This window comes from Bubalus kerabau, chromosome 19 (assembly GCF_029407905.1).
Source record: "Bubalus kerabau isolate K-KA32 ecotype Philippines breed swamp buffalo chromosome 19, PCC_UOA_SB_1v2, whole genome shotgun sequence".
NCBI lineage: Eukaryota > Metazoa > Chordata > Mammalia > Artiodactyla > Bovidae > Bubalus > Bubalus kerabau.
Genome location: NC_073642.1, coordinates 15141641 through 15157638, shown reverse-complemented (window position 1 = coordinate 15157638; position 15998 = coordinate 15141641). Strand labels below are relative to the sequence as shown.

Sequence of the window (15998 nt, the reverse complement as noted above, 5' to 3'; positions counted from 1 at the left end):
TCCTACTGGGCTTTGGTAGAAAAAAGCCATCCTCAGTACTTCCCTCGTGGTCCAGTGGTTGAGAATCCGCCTTCCAATGCACGGGGCATGGGTTCAATCCCTACTCAGGGAGCTAGGATCTCACATGCCAGAGGCAACGAAGCCCAGGTGCCACAAGTCGAGAATCCACGCACCACAAGGAAAGATACCACTGGATGCAACCAAGATTCTACTTACTGCAACTAAGATCTGATGTAGCCAAATAAATATCAATACATATTTAAAAAGAGAGAGAGAGAAGTCACATTTTAGAGATACTGTAGAACTAAAATCAAGAGATCTGATGATGTCATTAAAAATGGAAAAGTAAGAGACTTCAGAAAACAATTATAAAGCTGGCAAAAACTTATCAGGATTGACTTTTATAGAACTCTGAATTTGAACAAAATTTTACAGCCCCCAGGGGAACATTAAAAAAGGAACATGTGGTCCTTCCACAGTGGCAGCCTTTGAAGAACAGCAGCCATGGCTCTGAGCTACCCCACGGCCATGGGCCTCAGCAAGAGCTGCAAGGTGACCAAGAACATGAGCAAGCTGAGGCACAATGGCCATCGCGGGCACCTTACCAAACACACCACATTTGTGCAGAACGTGATCTGGGAGGTGTGCATCTTATGAGCAGCAGGTCATGGAGCTGCTCAAGGTCTCCAAGGACAAGCGGGCCCTCAAGTTCATCAAGAAAAGGGTCGGGGGAGAGAACAAGATGGCGGAGGAGGAGATGGACACACAGTACATCTCTCTCCATGGATACATGAGGAATACACCTTCGGACACACAAGCACACACAGAACACCAGCTGAGCGCAGACAAGAGGACCTGACCAGTGGAAAAGAGTATATAGAACCATGCAAAACTTGGTAGGACAAAGGAATTAGGGAGAAAAACAGGAGTGTTAGTAGGACTGGACCTGCCCTAGGCAGGTGGGGGAACTGAAGCAAGGGTCTGATCCATACGTTGGTGCCACTGTCTCCAACATTTAAGGCTGAGAGTGAAACAGCTGATCTGTGGCAGCCTACATGGAATGAGAATCAGACAGTCCTTGCTGCAGCCATACATACCCTGAACAGGAACGCTGGTCCCCTGGAAGGTGCAGCAGCTTGGAGCTGGAGTTTAGGGATTGTGGAACAATCCCAGGGTGAGGGCTGCTGTTGACTGCAGACAGACCAATTGAGGGGATGTGAGGGAGATCGTGGTGGGAAATGCCTGTGGAGGAAAGCCAGGCAGCCATGGAAGCAAGGTGATACTGCTGAGTCACACGTGGAGGGGGAGCCATCACCAAGCCTCTCTCTCCCCACACACCAGCATTGGCAGCTGAACAGTAGAGAGGCTGGCCCATCAAACGCCTGACGCACTGAACTACAGAGTAGGACTCCAGCCAGGGTGCTCCTTTCAGTGACTGATGCGATGATCTACAGAGCAGGACCCCAGGCAAGGGAGCCCTCTAAATGCCTGAATGGGCTGAGCTACGGAGAAAGACTGGCCAAAGAGGCCTTCTGATCACCAGCTACAAGATGCTCGGAAAAAGACTGAGATAGAACCATAACTCCTGCAGCCGAGGCAGTCCATGTCCCTGCACCCTTGGCACTGCCAGGGTCCCCACAAGCCAAGCAGCTGCACCACCTCCACGTTCAACTCTCACTGGGGCAGAGCTGCCACAGGCAGAAAAAGTCCTGTCAATGCATGCAGAGTTGCTTCGATAGTGTCTCTTTGCGACCCTGTAGACTATGGCCTTCCAGGCTTTTCTATCAGAGAAGGAGTTCTCCAGGCAAGAATACTGGAGCGTATTGGCCAATACTAGTTGCCATACCCTTCTGCTGCTGCTGCTAAGTCGCTTCAGTCGTGTTCACCTCTGTGCGACCCCATAGACGGCAGCCCACCAGGCTCTCCTGTCCCTAGGATTCTCCAGGCAAAAATACTGGAGTGGGTCACCATTTCCTTCTCCAATGCATGAAAGTGAAAAGTGAAAGGGAAGTTGCTCAGTCGTGTCCGACTCTTAGCGACCCCATGGACTGCAGCCTACCAGGCTCCTCTACCCATGGGATTTTCCAGGCAAGAGTACTGGAGTGGGTTGCCATTGCCTTCTCTGGCCATACCCTTCTAGAGCACTGTATTTCCTGCCGCCCTAGCCGCCAACCCCCCTGACTACTTGGTGCTGCCAGAACCCCTGCGCCCCAAGCAACTGCACCACCTTCACACCTAGCCCTCACAGGGGCAAACCCAAGTCCTCCAGGGCAGCCTCAGGAGGAAACCCCAGTGGACGACCCACGTGTAGAGGTGGAAATAAAACCACAGTTGAAACCCAGGGGCAGTGTGGCTAGGGAAGAAGACACAAACCTTTCCCACCAGCTGTACAAGTTGCAGATTAAATCCACATGATCTTTGTGTGGACTAGGCAGACTTTGTATCTATGGAATATATAAAAGGCCATTGAGAGCTCCCACAAAAGTAAACACACTAGTTCTGATAGCTGCGGACATTGGAGGCAAGAATACACAGGAGTAGGACCAGATTAGAATCTGAGCTGCCCCCACAGCAGGTCCAGAGATCAGCACAGTGTTGGAGGGCATCCTAGGGAGGTGAGGTGGACTCTGACTCCCAGCGAGGGAAAGGACTCTGACAGCAGAGACTCAAGAAAAACATTATTTTACTTGTTCTGTAGATTCTTTTGGATTATTTTTTTATTTCCCTCTCACCCCCCCCCCCATTGTAGTTGTTGATTTTATTGGCACTAAGAATCCAGTTAAGATTTTGAGCTTTTTTTTTCTCAGTCACATTTTTTATTGTTGTCTTAAACCTCTGCCTCTATGTTGGGCTTTTGCAGTTCCATGGAATTTTCCTCTTTTTTTTTCTTTTCTCTTTTTTTTATATCTTTAATTTTTAACTTGTTAAACCTATTGTTTTTTCTACATTTATTCCTTTGCTTTTCCTACTGTTCTTTCCCCCTTGCAGTTAATTTTTTAATGTATATAAATCTTCTTTATCTACCTCTCTTTAACTTTGCATATTTATTATTTCTTTTCTTTCTTTTCTTTCTTTCAACATATTTGTTAAGTGTTGTTTTCATTGCTTTATTCCCCACTTGGCACCTTTAGTTTTGTTTTCCAGTTTGTGCTTAAGTTAGTTTTGTTCTTAATTGGTAAATATAATTTATTTCCTTTGTTAGCCAGGTCAATCTACTGTACTTTATTTTTGTTGGACTGTTTTGACTTTGCTCATGGGTGTATATGTGTATATTCCATTATTTTAATTATTATTTGCCTGATTTTCTAACTACCATTTGTCTGGGATTCATCTTTGGTTTTTTGTTTTTGGATATTTGTTGTAATCTCATTTAATGCCATAGCAAACCACTTGTAGAATCTTTGTTCCTGACCAGAGATCAAGCCCTGAGCCTTTGGAGTGGGAACACTGACTCCAAGATCCTAGACTACCAAAGAACTATACCTAGGGAGTATCAAACAGTGAGAACTCACACAAAGGAAACCACTTGAATATAAGATCCAGCATCATCCAACTACCAGTAGCACTCTGTGCAGGATGCCTAATCTAAACAACAAACAAAACAAAAATACAAACCTAACCATCAGCAGATAGGATTACCACCTCACTCAGCCTTGCCATCAGAGGATAAACCAAGAAACAAAAACTAAGCACAAATCTCACTTATACAATGCTCACACCAACCACTGGACCAATCTTAGAATGGAAGAAACCAAAAGGAAGAAAGAATTCCACCTTCTTCAAGGAAAGAATTCAACTTTCCTTGACGCCTGGGAAAAGGAGACTTCAAACACAATAACTTTTTTAAAAAATAATGAAAAGTCAGAGAAATACAGTACAAATGAAGCACACTAGAAACAAAGAAGTATAAATAAATGAAGAAGAAATAGGAAAACTACCTGAAAAAGAATTCAGAACAATGATAGTAAAGATGATCAAAAACCTTGAAAACAAAATGGAGAAAATGCAAGAATCAATTAATAAAGACCTAGAAGAATTAAAGAATAAACATACAGAGACAACACAATTACTGAAATTAAAAATACTCTAGGAGGAATCAACAGCAGAATATCTAAAGCAGAAGAACGAATCAGTGAGCTGGAAGATAAAATGGTGGAAATAAATTCTGAAGAGCAAAATAAAGTAAAAGGAATGAAAAGAGCTGAGGAGAGTCTCAGAGACCTCTGGGACCATATCAAATGCATAAACATTCAAATTATAGGGGTCCCAGAAGAAGAAAAAAAGAAAGGGTATAAGAAAACTTTTGAAGAGATTATTAGTTGAAAATTTCCCCAACATGGAAAAGGAAATACTCACTCAAGTCCAAGAGGCATGAACAGTCCCATATAGGATAAATCCAAGGATAAACAGGCCAAGACACATACTAATCAAACTAACAAAGACTAAACACAAAGAAAGAATATTAAAAGCAGCAAGGGAAAAGCAACAAGTAACACACAAGGGAAACAGAATACACTTACCAGCTGATCTTTCAGCAGAAACTCTGCAGGCCAGAAGGGAATGTGAGGTTATATTTAAAGTACTGAAAGGGAAAAATCTAAACCAAGATTACTGTACCCGGCAAGTATCTCATTCAAAATTGATGGAGAAATAAAATGCTTTTCAGACAAGCAAAAGTTAAGAGAATTCAGTACCACCAAACCAGCTTTACAACAAATGTTAAAGGGACTTATATAGTCAAGAAATACAACAGGAAATTAAAAAAAAAAAGGTCTACAAAATCAACCCCAAACAAGACAATGGCAATAGGAACATATATATCAATAATTACTTTAAATGTAAATGGATTAAATGCTCCAACAAAAAGACACAGACTGGTTGAATGGACAGAAAAACAAGACCCATATATATGCTGTCTACAAAAAACCCACTTCAGACCTAAAGACACATATAGACTGAAAGTGAGAGGATGGAAAAATATATTCCATGTAAATGGGAAGCAAAAGAAAGCTGAAGTAGCAATTCTCATATCAGACAAAATACACCTTAAAATAAAGATTACAAGATGTAAGAAAGGACACTACATAACGATCAAGGGATCAATCCAAGAGGATTGTAACAATTGTAAATATCTGATCTCCGTTCGTTTCCAAGGCAAACCATTCAGTATCACAGTAATCCAAGTCTATGCCCCAACCAGTAACGCTGAAGAAGCTGAAGTTGAACGGTTCTATGAAGACCTACAACACCTTTTAGAACTAACACCCAAAAAAGATGTCCTTTTCATTATAGGGGACTGGAATGCACAAGTAGGAAGTCAAGAAACACCTGGAGTAACAGGCAAATTTGGCCTTGGAATATGGAATGAAGCAGGGCAAAGACTAATACAGTTTTTCCAAGAAAATGCACTGGTCATAACAAACACCCTCTTCCAACAACACAAGAGAAGACTCTACACATGGACATCACCAGATGGTCAACACCGAAATCAGATAGATTATATTCCTTGCAGCCAAAGATGGAGAATCTCTATACAGTCAGCAAAAACAAGACTGGGAGCTGACTGTGGCTCAGATCATGAGCTCCTTATTGCCAAATTCAGACTGAAATTGAAGAAAGTAGGGAAAACCACTAGACCATTCAGGTATGACCTAAATCAAATCTCTTATGATTATACAGTGGAAGTGAGAAATAGATTTAAGGGCCTAGATCTGATAGATAGAGTGCCTGATGAGCTATGGAATGAGGTTCGTGACATTGTACAGGAGACAGGGATCAAGACCATCCCCATGGAAAAGAAATGCAAAAAAGCAAAATGGCTGTCTGGGGAGGCCTTACAAATAGCTGTGAAAAGAAGAAAAGTGAAAAGCAAAGGAGAAAAGGAAAGATAGAAACATCTGAATGCAGAGTTCCAAAGAATAGCAAGAACAGATAAGAAAGCCTTCTTCAGCGATCAATGCAAAGAAATAGAGGAAAACAACAGAATGGGAAAGACTAGAGATCTCTTCAAGAAAATCAGAGACACCAAATGAACATTTCATGCAAAAATGAGCTCGATAAAGGACAGAAATGGTATGGACCTAACAGAAGCAGAAGATATTAAGAAGAGATGGCAAGAATACACAGAAGAACTGTACAAAAAAGATCTTCATGACCCAGATAATCACGATGGTGTAATCACTGACCTAGAGCCAGACATCCTGGAATGTGAAGTCAAGTGGGCCTTAGAAAGCATCACTACGAACAAAGCTAGTGGAGGTGATGGAATTCCAGTTGAGCTATTCCAAATCCTGAAAGATGATGCTGTGAAAGTGCTGCACTCAATATGCCAGCAAATTTGGAAAACTCAGCAGCGGCCACAGGACTGGAAAAGGTCAGTTTTCATTCCAGTCCCAAAGAAAGGCAATGCCAACTACTGCACAACTGCACTCATCTCACATGCTAGTAAAGTAATGCTCAAAATCCTCCAAGCCAGGCTTCAGCAATACGTGAACTGTGAACTTCCTGATGTTCAAGCTGGTTTTAGAAAGGCAGAGGAACCAGAGATCAAATTGCCAACATCCGCTGGATCATGGAAAAAGCAAGAGAGTTCCAGAAAAACATCTATTTCTGCTTTATTGACTATGCCAAAGCCTTTGTGTGGATCATAATAAACTGTGGAAAATTCTGAAAGAGATGGGAATACCAGACCACCTGATCTGCCTCTTGAGAAATTTGTATGCAGGTCAGGAAGCAACAGTTAGAACTGGACATGGAACAACAGACTGGTTCCAAATAGGAAAAGGAGTACGTCAAGGCTGTATATTGTCACCCTGTTTATTTAACTTCTATGCAGAGTACATCATGAGAAACGCTGGACTGGAAGAAACACAAGCTGGAATCAAGATTGCCGGGAGAAATATCAATAACCTCAGATATGCAGATGACACCACCCTTATGGCAGTAAGTGAAGAGGAACTAAAAAGCCTCTTGATGAAAGTGAAAGAGGAGAGTGAAAAAGTTGTCTTAAAGCTCAACATTCAGAAAACGAAGATCATGGCATCCGGTCCCATCACTTCTTGGGAAATAGATGGGGAAACACTGGAAACAGTGTCAGACTTTCTTTTTTGGGGCTCCAAAATCACTGCAGATGGTGACTGCAGTCATGAAATTAAAAGATGCTTACTCCTTGGAAGGAAAGTTATGACCAACCTAGATAGCATATTAAAAAGCAGAGACATTACTTACAAAGGTTCATCTAGTCAAGGCTATGGTTTTTCCTGTGGTCATGTATGGATATGAGAGTTGGACTGTGAAGAAGGCTGAGCACCGAAGAATTGATGCTTTTGAACTGTGGTGTTGGAGAAGACTCTTGAGAGTCCCTTGGACTGCAAGGAGATCCAACCAGTCCATTCTGAAGGAGATCAGCCCTGGGATTTCTTTGGAAGGAATGATGCTAAAGCTGAAACTCCAGTACTTTGGCCACCTCATGCGAAGAGTTGACTCATTGGAAAAGACTCTGATGCTGGGAGGGATTGGGGGCAGGAGGAGAAGGGGACGACAGAGGATGAGATGGCTGGATGGCATCACTGATTCGATGGACATGAGTCTGGGTGAACTCCAGGAGTTGGTGATGGACAGGGAGGCCTGGCGTGCTGTGATTCATGGGGTCACAAAGAGTCGGACATGACTGAGCAACTGATCTGATCTGATGCACCAAACATAGGAGCACCTCAATACATAAAACAAACACTAACAGACATAAAAGGAGAAATTGACAGTAACGCAACCCACTCACACCAACAGACAGATCATCAAAACAGAAAATCAATAAGGAAACACAAACCCTAAATTATACATTACATGAGACGGATCTCATTGATATCGTAAGGACATTCCATCCAAATGCAGAAGAATACACCTTCTTCTCAAGTGCACATGGAACATTCTCCAGGATAGACCACATCTTGGGTCACAAATCAAACCTCAGTAAATTTAAGAAAATTGAAATCTTATCAAGCATCTTCTCCAACCACAATGCTGAGACTAAATATCAACTACAAGAAAAAAAGTGTAAGAAACACAAACACATGGAGATTAAACAACACATTTCTAAATAACCAACAGGTTAAAGAAGAAATCAAAAGCAAAATCAAAAAAGTTCTAGAAACAAATGACAATGAGATCACAACTCAAAATCTATGGGATGCAGCAAAAGCAGTTCTAAGAGGGAAGTTTATAGTGATACAATTCTACCTCCAAAAAACCAAGAAAAACATCGAATAGACAACCTAATTTTACACCTAAAATAACTGGAAAAAGAAGAACAAAAAAAATTTATAAGAAATCATAAAGATCTGAGCAGAAATACATGAAAAAGAAATTAAAGAAACAATAGTAAAGATTAATAAAACTCAAAGCTGGTTCTTTGAGAAGATAAACAAAAAGGACAAACCTTTAGCCAGACTCATCAAGAAAAAAAGAGAATAATCAAATCAACAAAATGAAAAATGAAAAAAGAGAGGTTACAACAGACAATGCAGAAATACAAAGGATTATAAGAGACTGTTATAAACAACATATCACAAACTGGAATCAAGATTGCTGGGAGAAATATCAATAACCTCAGATATGCAGATGACACCACCCTTATGGCAGAAAGTGAAGAGGAACTAAAGAGCCTCTTGATGAAAGTGAAAGAGGAGAGTGAAAAAGTTGGCTTAAAGCTCAACATTCAGAAAACTAAGATCATGGTATCTGGTCCCATCACTTCATGGGAAATAGATGGGGAAACACTGGAAACAGTGTCAGACTTTTTTTGCAGGGGGGCTCCAAAATCACTGCAGATGGTGACTGCAGCCATGAAATTAAAAGATGCTTACTCCTTTGAAGGAAAGTTATGACCAACCTAGATAGCATATTGAAAAGCGGAGATATTACTTTGCCAACAAAGGTCCATCTAGTCAAGGCTATGGTTTTTCCTGTGGTCATGTATGAATGTGATAGTTGGACTGTGAAGAAAGCTGAGTGAAGAAGAATTGATGCTTTTGAACTGTGGTGTTGGAGAAGACTCTTGAGAGTACCCTGGACTGCAAGGAGATCCAACCAGTCCATCCTAAAGGAGATCAGTCCTGGGTGTTTGTTGGAAGGACTGATGCTGAAGCTGAAACTCTAGTACTTTGGCCACCTCATGTGAAGAGCTGACTCATTGGAAAAGACTCTGATGCTGGGAGGGATTGGGGGCAGGAGGAGAAGGGGACGACAGAGGATCAGATGGCTGGATGGCATCACTGACTCAATGGATGTGAGTTTAAGTGAACTCTGGGAGTTGGTGATGGACAAGGGAGGCCTGGCGTGCTGTGATTCATGGGGTTGCAAAGAGTCGGACACAACTGAGTGACTGAGATGATTATGAACAACTATATGGCAATAAAATAGATAACCGGGAAGAAATGGACAGATTCTTAGAAAAGTTCAATCTTCCAATACTGAACCAGGAAGAAATAGAAATTATGAACAACCCAATCATAAGCACTGAAATTGAAGCTATGATCAAGAATCTCCCAAAAAAAAACAAAAAGTCCAGGACCAGATGGCTTCACAGGAGAATTCTATCAAACATTTAAAGAGCTAATACCTTTCCTTCTAAAACTCTTTCAAAAAATTGCACAGGAAGGGACACTTCCAAATGCATTCTACAGAGCCACCATCACCCTGATACCAAAAAGACAACACAAAAAAAGGAAACTATAGGCCAATTTCACTGATGAATGTAGATGCAAAAATCCTCAACAAAATTTTAGCAGACAGAATTCAGCAACACATCAAAAACTCATACACCATGATCAAGTTGGGTTTATTTCAGGGATGCAAGGATTCTTCAATATATGCAAATCAATCAATGTGATATACCATATTAACAAATTGAAAGATAAAAACCATATGATAATCTCAATAGATGCAGAAAAAGCCTTTGACAAAATTCAACACCCATTTATGGTTAAAACTCTTCAAAAAATGGGCATAGAAGGAATCTACATAAACACAGTAAAGGCCATATATGATAAGCCTACAGCAAACATTATTCTCAATGGTGAAAAACTGAAAACATTAGGCCTAAGATCAGGAACAAGACAAGGGTGTCCACTTTCGCCACTATTATTCAACATAGTTCTGGAAGTCCTAGCTACAGCAATCAGAGAAAAAAAAAGAAATAAAAGGAATCCAGATCAAAAAAGAAGAAGTAAAGCTCTCACTGTTTGCAGATGACATGATACCATACATAGAGAATCCTAATCAGTGAATTTAGCAATGCTGCAGGATACAAAATCAATACACAGAAATCACTTGCATTTCTATATACTAACAATGAAAATTCAGAAAGAGAAATTAAGGAATCAATCCTGCTCACCATTGCAACAAAAAGAATTAAATATCTAGGAATAAACTTACCTGAGGAGACAAAAGAACTGTACACAGAAAATTATAAGACACTAATGAAAGAAGTCAAAGATGACATAAACAGTGGGAGAGATATTCCATGTTCCTGGGTAGAAAGAATCAATATTGTGAAAATGACTATACTACCAAACGCAATCTACAGATTTAATGTGATTCTTATCAAATTACCAATGGCACTTTTCCCAGAACTAGAACAAAAAATTTCACAATTCATATGGAAACACAAAAGACTGTGAACAGCCAAAGCAGTCCTGAGAAAGCAGAATGGAGCTGGAGGAATCACCCTTCCTGACTTCAGGTTATCCTACAAAGCTACAGTCATCAAGACAGTATGGTACTGGCACAAAAACAGAAATATAGACCAATGGAACAAGATAGAAAGTCCAGAAACCTATGGATACCTTATTTTTGACAAAGAAGGCAAGAAAATACAATGGGACAAAGATAGCCTCTTCAACAAATGGTGCTGGGAAAACTGGACAGCTACATGTAAAAGAATGAAATTAAGACACCTCATAACACCATACACAAAGATAAACTCAAAATGGATTAAAGACCTACATATAAGACCAGAAGCTATAAAACTCTTAGAGGAAAACAAAGGCAAAACACTCAATTACATAAATCAAAGCAAGATCCTCCATGACCCACCTCCTAGAGTAATGGAAAGAAAAACATAAGTAAACAAGTGGGGCCTGATTAAACTTAAAGGCTTTTGCACAGCAAAGAAAACTATAAGCAAGTTGAAAAAGCAACCCTCGGGATGGGAGAAAACAATTGCAAATGAAACTGACAAAGGATTAATTTCCAAAATAAACAAGCAGCTCATACAACTCAATACCAGAAAAACAAACAACCCAATCAAAAAGTGGGAAAACAACCTAAACAGACATCTCTCCAAAGAAGACATACAGATGACTAACAAACACATGAAAAGATGCTCAACATCACTCATTATTCAGTTCAGCTCAGTCGCTCAGTTGTGTCCGACTCTTTGCGACCCCACGAATTGCAGCATGCCAGGCCTCCCTGTCCATCACCAACTCCTGGAGTTCACTCAGACTCACATCCATCGAGTCAGTGATACCATCCAGCCATCTCATCCTCTGTCATCCCCTTCTCCTCCTGCCCCCAATCCCTCCCAGCATCAGAGTCTTTTCCAATGAGTCAACTCTTCGCTCATTATTAGAGAAATGCAAATCAAAACAAAACTACAATGAGATATCACCTCACACCAGTCAGAATGGCCATCATCAAAAAGTCTACAAACAATAAATGCTGGAGAGGGTGTGGAGAAAAGGGAACACTCTTGCATTGTTGGTGGGAATGTACATTGACACAGCCACCATGGAAGATGGTATGGAAATTCCTTAAAGAACTAGGAATAAAACCACCATATGACTCAGCAATCCCACTCCTAGGCATAAATCTGAGGAAACCAAATTTGAAAATTGTTCATTGCAGCACTATTTACAATAGCTAGAACATGGAAGCAACCTAGATGTCCAATGACAGATGAATGGATAAAGAAGTTGTGGTATGTATACATAATGGAATATTACTCAGCCATAAAAAGGAACACATTTGAGTCAGTTTTAATGAGGTGGATAAACCTAGAATCTATTATACAGAGTGAAGTGAGTCAGAAAGAGAAGGATAAATACTGTATTCTAACCCATATATACGGAATCTAGAAAAATGGTATGGAAGTATTTATGGGGCAGCAATGGAGAAACAGACATAGAGAACAGACTTCTGGACATGGGGAGAGGGGAGGAGGGGGTGAGATGTATGGAAAGAGTAACATGGAAACTTACATTACCATATGCAAAATAGATAGCCAACAGGAATTTGCTGTATGGCTCAGGAAACTCAAACAGGGGCTCTGTATCAACCTAGAGGGCTGGGATGGGAAGGGAGATGGGGGTTCAAAAGGGAGAGGATATATGCATACCTATGGCTGATTCGTGCTGAGGTTTGACAGAAAACAGCAAAATTCTGTAAAGCAATTATCCTTCAATAAAAAATAAATTAAAAAAGAATGTAAAGTAATTAGCCTCCAATTAAAATAAATAATTTTTTTTAAATAAAGGAAGAAAAAAAAGGGTGGGGACACACAAAAATGCCAAGAGGAAGAGAGAGGAGCTGAGCAATGCCATGGCCTCCACGAGGAAAGCGGCAGCCAAGAAAGACTGAGCCCTTCCCCTCTGTGCACAATAAACCTTTTCAGATAAACAAAAAAAAAAGGAAAGAAGCAACACAATTTTCATTCTAGAAACACCCACAGTTCAGTTCAGTTCAATTGCTCAGTCATGTCCGACTCTTTGCAACCCCATGGACTTCAGCACCCCAGGCTTCCTTGTCCTTCACCAACTCCTGAATCTTGCTCATACTTAAGTCCATTTGAGTCAGTGATGCCATCCAACCATCTCATCCTCTGTCATCCCCTTCTCCTCCTACCTTCAATCTTTCCCAGCCTCAGAGTCTTTTCCAATGAGTCAGCTCTTCGCATCAGGTGGCCAAAGTTTTTGAGCTTCAGCTTCAGCATCAGTCCTTCCAATGAATATTCAGAACTGATTTCCTTTCTGATTGACTGGTTTGATCTCCTTGCAGTCCAAAAAACCACTGTGACATTTTAATTTACCTACTTGTTATCCCCCAACCCCTACCTCATCAGTAGGCATGAGAATGGTGGTCCAGATTCTTGGTGTGGGCTTGCTGGTGTCAAATGGGGCAACCCTGATCCTGGTCTCTAAGAACTGTCATTGTGTGATTTGACCTGTCTGATGGATCCTTGCGAGATGAGTCTTGGAACTTTCTCAGGGCTAGGGTAGCTTTCCAGGTAGTGTTTGTCAGAAGCATTTAAAGGTGAATGTTCTATTTGCAGCTCCCTGGAGCAGGGGATGGGCCTTCCCTGGTGGCTAAGCAGTAAAGAATCTGCCTGTAATGCAGGAGACCCAGGTTTGATCCCTTCAGGCAATCCCCTGGAGGAGGGCATGGCAACCTGCCCCAGTACTCTTGCCTAGAGACTCTCATAGACAGAGGAGCCTGGAGGGCTGCAGCCCATAGGGTTGCAAAGAGTCGCACATGATTAAGCAACTAACATACACACACACACACAAAGCAGGGGATAGCAGACAGGGCCTGACATGGATGGACTGAGTAGCCTGGATAGGGGAAGTTCAAGGGGGAGGCGCATGGGGCATAAAGGCTTTGGGTGCCATCTGCATATTCTCGGCAATCAGGAGAGACGTGAGTGTGTCCCACGCCTGCAAAATATCTAAGACCCTAAGTTTTCACCTCTGACTGACCTTTAAGGTGAAGTTGCTCAGTTATGTCCGACTCTTTGCTAACCCATGGACTGTAGCCTACCAGACTCCTCTGCCCATGGAATTTTCCAGGCAAGAGTATTGGAGTGGGTTGCCATTTCCTTCTCCAGGGGCTTTTCCCGATCCAGGGATCAGACTCAGGTCTCCCGCATTGCAGGCAGACACTTTACCACCTGAGCCACCAGGGAAGCCTGACTGATCTTTAAGCTCCACACAGAGAATGATAGCTAAGTCAGAGTTGAAAAAGACCTGGCTTAGCATTGAAGAAGTGGCCCAATCAGTGACAGAACCAATCAGAAAAGACCGGGAGAGTTTTCTTTTCTTTTCCTTTTTGACTCTTTTCCTTTAAGGAAATCTCTGTCAAGTGATTAGTTTCTTGATTAACAAACAAGTAGACTTCAACGGTCAAACATGACAAAGACCATGGTCTTTTAAAAAGTAGTTTGGAAGAGTCACTGAACAAACAACATCCCATACTAAGCAGTAACAAGAAATCACAGGGGTAAAAAACCTGATTTCCAGTACCATATTATGATACGCAAAGTGTCCATTTTGGGGGGGAAAAGATAAGCGACATATAAAGAAACAAGAGAATATGGCTCATTTGCAAAAAAAAAAAAAAAGAAAATAATTAGAAGTCATTTCTGAGGAAGGTCAAACATTGGATTTACTAAACAAAGATTTTAGATCAAATAAACTGTCTTAAATATGTTTAAAGAACTAAAGGAAACCATGCACAATAAAATATGAAATAAAAGAAAGCAGGAGAACAATGTCTAAACAAATAAAGAGATAATAGAAACTACAAAAAGGAACCAAACAGAAAGTCTGATGTTGAAAATTACAATGATTTAGATGAAAAAATTACCTGATGGGCTCAATGATACATTTGAGCAGAGGAAATAATCAGCAAACTAGAAGATAAATCAATAGAGAAGGAAACCTGGGAAATTCACAAAAATTCAGAAATTTAAGAACATACCCTTAAACAATCAATGAGTCAAAGAAGAAATCACAGAGATTTTAAAACATTTTTTGAGCTAAATATGAAAACATAACATAAAATCTACAGAATGCAGTGAAAGTAGCTTTCAAAGGGAAATTTATAGCTTTAAATGTCTTTGTTAAAAAATAAGATCTCAGTACTCTGATTTCTCTTCAGATTGCATAAATCATTTACCCTTTAAAAAAACAAGATCTCCAGAAATCTCTGGCTGTCCAGTGGTTAGGATTCCACACTTTGACAGGTGAGGGCCTGAGTTCTATCCCTGGTTGGGGAACTAAGATCCCACAAGCCACATAGCATGGCCCAAAAGAAAAATAAAAATTTTTAATAAGATCTCAAATCAATAACCTAACCTTACATCTTTAGGAAATCAAAAAAAGGGTGGGGGGGGCAACTAAATCCAAAACTTCAAAAAGAGGAAATAAGAGTGTCAGTAAATGAAATAGGGACTAGAAAAACAATAAGGAAAATCAACAAAACCAGAAGCTGATTCTTTTAAAAGATGAACAGCACTGACAAGCCCATAGCTAGACCAGTGGTGGAAGGTGCTGGGGGTGGTGTGGAGACCAAAATGACAGAATCTGAAGTGAAAGTGGGGACATCACCACAAACTTCACAGGAAGAATGATAAGAGAATATTATGAAAAATCATTTGCCAATAAATCAGATAACTTAGATAAAATGCACAAGTTCTTAGAAACACACAAAGTACCAAAACTGACTCAAGAAGAAACAGAATCATTAAGATAAACTTGTAACCAGCACAGAGATTGAATCAATAATAAAAACTCCCCAGTAACAACAAAAACCCAGGACCAAATGGCTTCACTGGTGAGTTCAACCAATCATGTAAAGAAGAATCGCCACCAATCTTTCTCAAAATCTTCTCAAAAATTTAAGAGGAAAGAATGGTTCCTAACTTATTCTATGAAGCCAGCATTACCTTAATACTAAAGCCAGACAAAGACATCAAAGCTATCCAAAAAAACCCTACAGCCCTTATGCATACAAATGCGAAAATCCTCAGCAAATCAGTATCAGAACAAATGCAGCAGCATACTGAAATGGTTATCCTCTGTGACCAGGTGGGCTTTATCTCAGGAATGCAAGTATAGTTCAGCATACAAAAATCAATCAATATAACAAAGCACATTAATACAAGTGAGGAAAATACTACACAATCACCTCAATTGATATGGAAAGAAAACTGACAAAATTCAACA

The 15998-nt window shown here is 40.6% G+C and overlaps 1 pseudogene; it reads left to right on the top strand.

Moving 5' to 3' along the window:
- Positions 1 to 504: 504 nt before the first annotated feature.
- Positions 505 to 12636, top strand: LOC129634260 (60S ribosomal protein L36-like; annotated as a pseudogene).
- The last annotated feature ends 3362 nt before the right edge of the window (positions 12637 to 15998 follow it).